Below are 9,343 nucleotides of genomic sequence, written 5' to 3'. Positions count from 1 at the left end.
CCTTTCCATCCTTCTGAGGATTGTTCTCCATATTGCTCGGGATTCTAGTACCAATTTTCCTTTGCATGTTGCTAATTATCTCCATCATTTGGTTCATTTGTGAGATGTCCATTTTCGATAATTGAATCTTTCCCTCTATTCGATCGAATCATTGACCACATACAATAAAGTCATTTCCCATGGATCTACCTTGACATCTTTGTATGTGTGGAGGTTGGTAAGGAGGAGTTGCTCAGGTTTGCAGTTGATTTTCTGCTCATTGATTTCCTCCCAAGTTTAGGTTTGGTTGATCCTTTGAACCGGGGTTGTATATATTCAAATAGAGATTTCCACCCCTATTACCCATGTAGTTAACATCATTTGGTTGATGATTCAAATTTTTCTCGTAGTGTTGGCCCGACTTCGTAATTGTCGGTTTAGCTACCACTTCCAATTGGTTTAACTTTTCCAAAATTATTTAATAAACATCCACTTTTTGGGTGGCTTTAGTCACTTATGGTTTTGGGTTGTAAGTGAACCTCTCATTGGGCCACATATACGAGTTCATATCTATGTCGTCAATAATTTGACAGCCTTGCTCATATCTATGGTTAATTAAAGCTCCTCCAAATGCACCATCCAAAGCGGGTCTCAGATTGTTGTTTAAATTGTTATAGAATATTTGTATTTGGAGTCACTTTTGCATTCTGTGATAGGGAGGGCCACTTCCTCAACAGTGATTTGAATCGATCTCGAGCTTCATATAAATTTTCTCTTTTGAATTGCTTTAAGTTGACGATCTCCCGGCGAAGCTAAATTGATCTACTAGTTAGGAAAAAATTATGTAAAAATTTTCCCGCTAATTCATCCCATGTAATGATGAAACCTGGTTCCAATGAGTTTAACAAATCAACAGCATGGTCACATAAAGAAAAGGGAAATAATCAAAGACATACCGCTTCATTGATTACCCCGTTGTATTTGAAAGTGTCACATAACTAATGGAATCATGTCAGGTGCTTGTTTGGATCTTCCATCATACTCCCGCGGAACTGCAAGGTGTTTTGGATCGTTTGGATCATTGTAATCTTATTCTCAAAATTATTGGCATTGATAACTAGTCGTTCAATTCTTCCTCGTACAACATTGAGTGTGGTAATTCATACTCACGCAATGTTCTTTGAGCCATCAGTGGCTCTCTACAGATCTAGACTTGCGGTTTGAGCGGATCATCAAATAAAGGATTATCCTGAGGCAAATCAGTTACCATAGGTGGATCGTTTTGCATAAATTGATGGTTGCATCTCAGGGTATGGCTCGATTGGAGTGCTTCCACCACTTCGGGTCATAAATTGAAATCAGAGAAAAATATTTTTTTGTATTTTTAGTAATTTAAAATTAATAAATAAAACAAGAATCGTATCTATAATTTTTAATGTTCTTATTTATCTTACTGACTGCAGAAAAATAAATTTAGATTCAATGCTGAAACCTCCTCGGCAACGGCGCCAATAACTTGACCGCCTCGAAACGTGCGAATGTTTAGAGTTAAAATCATTCAAATAAAAATATATCAAATTAGTACAATATCTACAAGTGAACATGGCAAATTGTAATATAGTTAGTGTTACAACGAAATATAAGGAAGTATTTCAAGGATCGTACCCAAATGAGGTTGAATAAAATCTAAAAATATTATTATCTACAGAAGCAGTTCTAAACAGTATTTAGTAAAAATCATATTATGACAATCAATTTTAAAAATTAATGTGAGAAAAAAAAATTAAAATCAAAACTACGGAAACAAAATTAAGAAACGAAAATCTCTTGAATAACAGGCAGAAGATTACTTGTTTTCGTGTTTATAATTTACTTCAGACCTTGGGTTTTTATTAGAGAATTAGTTATTACCTAGACAGTATTACCTCTTGGCTACCTAACTAATCAACTAGTACACGCTTACCTCTCGGCTTCACTTTCCTAATTGGGATAAATACATGATTTACTCGGTAATCTCTTCTCTCGATACGTTTACCTATATTACTTCCTAAGGTCATCAAGCATAGGGTTTAAAAACACATGCATTCACACCAACTAATCCTATTGGAAAAATCCTTACTCTTTCATTAATCACTCCCTCATCCGCTCGTTAATCTTCCTAAAGATCTAGCCACTCATTGTTTTAAAAACCATATTTTCTACAATTAAATCAATCATGCAAAGAACAAAAAGTAATATAAAAGATAAAAGATAGAAATTGTCTGTAGGATATCCTGGACTGCTCAGAATAGCAAAATACTTTGACAATGCTCAAGTTCTCGTTGTTTGCAAAAAAAGAATAAAAGAAAAACAAAGTAAAACCTAAACTAACATAAATCTACTAAAATAAATCCTCAAACTACTTTGGCAAAAAAGCTCCTAAAGCTTTCCACAACTTAACTATTTAGAAAGGAGTTTAGCGGTCCTAAAACCTTAATTACATAAAAAGATGTATTGTGCAGACAGAAACACCCTACCATATTTTTAACCCCATGTCACACTTGTGTCGTGACACAACCTTTTGTGTATCGTGACACACAACTTCAAATGTGAATTTCTTGATCAGCTCAATTGTGTTGCAACACCAAAAGCTTGTGTTACGACCCAACCATAATTCTTAATGCTTTTGCACCTTCAAAGGGATATCATGCACACTCAATTAGCTCATCAAAACCACTTTAAAGCAGGTGTTGGCTCGGTTAGGTCAATTAACTCGAAATAATGTGTAAAAATGCTTATTTTATAATATTTTAATCCTAAACTAAGAAATGCAAAAATGCAATAAAATATATCAAAATTCCCAGAAAACAAGTTCACTAAGCGCCAAAAAATACTTAATCTACCACTACGATTTGTGGTAGGTCAGCATATTGTCACATGAAGTACATACTGGCGTGTAAGTTCATAAACTCGTACACAATCTAATCCTATGGCATGCCAACTATATCAAACTCAGCTTGAGTAGTTAATATAGTATTAACGTTCAATTCGTATTCCATATTCACAATTCATCATCAACCTATCATGTAAAATAGTAGATTTCATCTCAATTTTATACCAATTATCATATATAAATTAATTGTACTACTTTCTATTATATTCAATTTAGTCCCTACTTTGATATACAATCTCAAACATAATAATTCAATCAAAACATTTCATATTACTACAATGGACTCATCCCAATAACTCATCGGTCAATAAACATACACACAAAATCAAATAATTTTATCCTGAATCATTAAAGTACAAACTGAAGTTTCGTGCTTCACTCGTCTACGATTTTCGCTTTTCCTTTCACTCTTGACTGTTCAATGTTGTCGATAGCTACGAATAATCATAAGACACATCACATTATCAAATTCTAGTCTAAACAGAATCAAATACTAAATTTAACATATTTTACAATTTATTCAATTTAGTCCTTCAAATCGGGACAAACATAACTTTCATTTTAGGTATTCGGATTAAAACCCGATTTCACTAAAATTCATTAGGGACCCTCAATTTTCTATTCCTATAAGAAATTATGACATATTTTCATTTTATTCAATTTGGTCCCTAATGTACAAAATTGACAATTAAGATTTACAATTTAGTCATTTTCATATACTAAGCTTAATTACTAACAGTTTCACACCAATTTCATTCAATTATCAACAATGAAAACTTTCAAAAACCTTAACAATTCTACAAATTGGTACATAGGCTGTCTAAATCAGGCTCCCATGATTCAATTTCCCTAAAAATCAAAGAGAAATGGCTAGGAACTTACTTATAATTGATGGTCGAATATCAAAAAGGGTTTTAAAGTTTTTCTACTATGGAGGACGGTGTGAAGAGTTGAAAAATATAATACTTATCATCTTTTTCCACTAACATTATATATATCCTAAGACTAATTTTAATTAAGCTTGACTAATTTGATTAATTATGATTAATTAAGCATAAACCTTTAATTAACTAAACTAATGACCTTTTTACATCATCATCCACTAACATCCATTTAAATTAGGTTTATTAGCTTTTGTAATGGTATGTTATTAGAAATAGCTCAGTTACAATACTAGTGGAATTACTTCGTGACTAAATGAGTTTATAATTAATATGTGAAAATCTAGAATTTAATTATAAATCATTTGGGTCCTAATTACATATATCCAGTTGGTCCCTTCGCTAGCTCATAGAAATCATAAATAAATTCCATGTTGAATCAAATGAATAGAAATAGATAGAAATGATAAAGTTAGAGAATTGTGTTACATTCAAAAATGAATGTGGTTTCTCACTAAGTATGGAAATAATCTGAGAATTAATTTAAGTTTTTCTAATTATTATTTAATTAAATGAAGTTTGAAAATAGAATTTAATTAATTGGTCATTGTGAATCCGTTGAATGTATAAATTAAATATATTTTATCATAGATTCTTTTATGGCAAAGTTTCCATGATTTTAACGAAATTAAAATCGGGTTGAGGAAGTTATTTAATTGAAAAAATTAATTTATTGAAATTAATTTAATAAATAATGTATATTTTGGTAAATAGAAAAACACGTACTGATTAAAAGTTCAGAAAACACATATAATATGACCCAATACATAAGAGGCCCGAATCTCTATCATAATACCTATGATGGGAGGCACACCCTATTAGCTGCCCCTCTTTCCTAGTTCAGCAAGGGGATTAGTTTTTATTTTTATTTTTATTATGAAGTAGGCATTAATTTCATTCTACTAATTCAACTACGGTTTCACTTCCTCTCTTTATAAATAGATGGCACCGATTGGGTTAAAAATATAATAAGTTACACACAACTTTAAGAGAGAGAGATTTAATTTCTTACTAAAACTAAGAAAATTATTTCTAGTTTTGTGTTTGATTCAGAATTGTTCAAGCCCATACTCAAAGTAGTTCGTGGTATGAGAATAGTGGAGAAGGTCGTCCGGTTGAAAGTCGGGAACGTCTAGGATCTCGCTCAAAGCACAAGTATTATTTTGGGAAAAAATTTATTGGTATAAATTTCACAATCCAACTCGATGTTCAAAATTTTATTTTTCCGCTATACAAGAAAATTGTTTTAGAACCGGATTTTTTCCAACATAATTTTATACCAATTTCACATAATTCATTCCAATGTTATGTTAAATTGGTATATTGAATCCATATTCTTACATTTTCCAGTTTTCAATTTCAATTGTAAAGTTTTGCCCGTGGAAACCTAGTAAAACGAACTTAGATACACGGGTAAACTACACCACACTAGGTTTCTCGTTAGAGCAAAAATTTCACAAGGTTTCCAATTCAGGCAAAAAGTATACAAAGTTGCTCATCCAAGCTAAAATTTTACTAGGTCAGGTTACTCGTCCAAGCTAAACTTATACCGGGTTCTCTGTAGAGACATATATCCCGTACAAGCGCGCATATGACTCTATTGGCATGCTATTTGTATCCTATCCTTTTACTAAGTTCACATGGGCATCAATTACACATATTTAATAACCAACACTATAAGCAATCGTTTTCTCATATTTATACCCTATGATCATCCATATTCACGTTTTCATATACTTTAAGCTTTCACATTTACTTGTCATACATTGTATTTGATCACATTTGTATTTCATACCTTGTACATTGTACTTATTACACAACAATCATTTATTTCATCGATTTCAATTCAAACCACTTCATATATATATATATCATATATAGATAAATTCACATTCAATTTCACAATTTCATTCCAATTCATCATCTGTAACAGCCTAATACTCGACCCAATCGCTAGATTTGAGTTATAAGGTATCACACACATTGCTAGAGCAACTACAATCATTAAAATTTGATTTTGAGAGGATTAAAATATTTAAACACAAGTATAAAATGTGCATAAATAGATATTGAATTATTTTCATGCTCAATTGAGCCTACAAAAGCTTTTTGACTAAACCAAGGTCAGATTATGACCAAATTGTAAAGTTTTCAAGTTTCGAGTTGACGTCTCGATGTTGGGGGTTCCTTCTCATGATGCAACATACTATTTTGACTCGTCATGATATGGGGAGTCCTTTGTCACAACGTGACTCTCTATCCAACCCTCGTCATGACGTTGAAGAACCTACGTCGCAACATAACCCCTGTACTTCACAAGGTCTAACTTCAGACATTATTCAACAAGCCTATATTAAATACATGGATGCCCTTAAGCCTAAAATTTCTCATTTACTATAAATTTAACCTATTAACAACTATATATCAAAACATCAATATATCTTTCATGTATAATTACTGACTATTTCAACTATTTGCAATAGTAGTTCTCAACATGACCATTGAAACATTTGAAACAAATAGGACCTAGGTACATGCCATTTGACCAAATTGAGATAAGTTCAACAAACTCAGTTGAGTAAAAAACGGAGGTCTGGATGCTAGCTTCAATTCCTGGGCCTTCAAAAGGTACCTAAAACTGCCCACGGAGAAAACAAATCGTACACTAAGCAATAGGGCTTAGTGGCACTTTCATGATTCAAGAGATTAATAATTAGTATAAAACCATGGCATAAAGCACGTGAACTCAAATTGTAACTTACATAAATTCATATATATACAAAAAAAGTGTACATATCCTATTAAGTAAGCCAATTTCCATAACGTTTCAACATTATCTTCAAAGTTATACTTTTGCTACTCATCTTTATATTTCATACACGAAAAGGGCATTACTTCAATCCATTTATCATGATTAATTCCATTACTTATACTTACCATTCAATTCGTTTTTGGACTCTACCGACTTGTTCACATTCATTTTGGCCCCTAAGGCTCGATTCCACTTGCTTTGCATAATAAGATATATACCTTTCAGTTCAATTCATATGCAAATATACTCAACTTTCAAACATAGTATTAATTCATTTCAGCATAAGTTATCAAACTTATTATTAATGACCTCCCTATTAACCTAACTCAGACGGATACATGGATCATCCAACCAACACACCAACTAGCACCAAAGTGCATCAACAGAATAATTGACCAAGAAAAACTGGCACCAAACGTGTATACTGATGCTCGAAGCGCATCCTACTGCACAAATCACATACTAGAACACAAAGTGCATCTTGGCCCATAAGCGCATAAACTTGTACATAATCCAATCTTATGGAATGCTAATTATATCTGACTCAGCCCAACTAGTTCATAGGTTATTAACGTTCAATTCATATTCCATATTCACAATTCGTCATCAATCTGTCATGTAACATAGCATATTTCAACTCAATTTCATACCAATTATCACATATTAATTATTCCACTTTCTATTCTATTCAATTTAGTATATGTTTCGATATACAATCTCAAACATAACAATTCAATCAAAACATTTCATATTATTGCAATTGGAATCATCTCAATAACTCATCAGTTAATAAACATACATACAAAATAAAATAATTCTATCCCGAAAAATAAAAGTACAAACCAAATTTTTAAGTGTCACTTGTCAATGATTTTTGCTTTTCCTTTCCCTCTTGACGATTCAGTGTTGTTGATAGCTACGAATAATCATAAAACGTACCATATTATCAATTTCCAAGTTAAACATAACCAAATACTAAATTTTACATATTTTTCACTTTATTCAATTTAGTCTCTAAAACTAGGACAAACATAACTTTCAATTTAGGGCTTCGAATTGAAATTCAATTTCATTAAAACTCATTAGGGACCCTAAATTTTATGTTCCTATAAAAAAGTCATGACCATTTTTCATTTTATTCAAGTTGGACCCTAATGTATGAAAGTAAAATTAAGCTTTACAATTTAGTCCTTTTCACATACTGAGCTTAATTTCTAACAAGTTCACATGAATTTCATTCAATTCTCAACAACTGAAACTTTTAAAAAACTTTAGAATTTTTACAATTTGGTACATGGCCTAGCTAAATCAGGCTCCCATGATTCAATTTCCATAAAAATCAAAGAAAATGGCTAGGAACTTGTACTTGATGGTCGAATATCAAAAAAGGTTTTAAAGTTTTTCTCCCATGGAGGATGAAATGAAGAGTTGAAGAAAATGATACTTATTGTCTTTTTCCACTAACATTCTATATACATACTAAGATTAATTTTAATTAAGCTCGATTAATTAAGCATAAACCTTTAATTAATAAAATAATGACCCTTTTACATCATCATCCACTAACATCCATTTAAAATAGGCTTATTAGCCATTTGAGTTCTTTAGATAATTGCTATTTGAGTCCCCAAGCCTTAATTGAATTAAAAATGTATAGTGATTAAACTTTTAAAATTTATTCCCTATGCCTTAACTACTCACACTTTTGGCTAAGTCACTTAAAAAAATTTCAATTCATCAATACAATAACTCCTTAAATATCTCTATTAAATATTTATAGACTCGATTTACAAAAACGGGGTCTTAGAACTGTATTTGTCGACTCCACTAGAAATTGGGTCGTTACATCATCAACACACAATTAATTTATACTATATAATAAATTCAATCATACACAATGACATGAAAATGCAGAGATTTAAATTGATCTCGAATCATAAAAGCACAAAATTGATATATCACGTCACTCATTGACAACTCTCGCTTTTTGTTTCCCTCTCGACGGCTTGACGTTGTCATTCACTACGATCATTAATTTAATCAATAAAGCAATATCAAATTTCATTCAATCCACATCCAAATACAAAGTCTTACATATTTTTCATTTTTATTTAATTTAGTCCTCGAACTCGGGATAAACATAACTTTTAATTCTTAAGTTCGAATTAAAATCCGATTTCATATACTTTCATTAGGGACCTTATAATTTCTATTTATAACATAATTTTAATTTTAAGTTTTACATTTATACAATTTGGTCCCTAATGTAACAAAGTTAACAAACAAGTTAAAATAATTTACAATATAGTCCTTTTCATAATCTAAGCTTAAGATCTATCAATTTTAAGCCTAATTCATCAATTAATCAACAATGAAATTTTTTTAAAACTTTAACAGTTTATCAAATTAGTTCATCGGCTAGCTAAATCAAACTCCCATGATCACAAATTTATAAAAATTACAAGAAAGAGACTTGATTTTTCTTACCTTATGGATGATTGAATATCAAGCTAAAGGTTTAGGTTTTCTTCAACAAAATAGACAGTGGGAAGAAGATGATGGCAATGCTTTCCATATTTTCCCACATACTTTCTATTTATACATTGAATTAACTTAATTAATCTAACTTTATTACCTCAAGCTTGGTTTAATTAACTTAAATTAACAATTATTTATTCA

The sequence above is a fragment of the Gossypium hirsutum genome, chromosome A07 (genome assembly GCF_007990345.1).
Source record: "Gossypium hirsutum isolate 1008001.06 chromosome A07, Gossypium_hirsutum_v2.1, whole genome shotgun sequence".
Classification (NCBI taxonomy): domain Eukaryota; kingdom Viridiplantae; phylum Streptophyta; class Magnoliopsida; order Malvales; family Malvaceae; genus Gossypium; species Gossypium hirsutum.
This window is presented reverse-complemented; position numbering follows the sequence as displayed.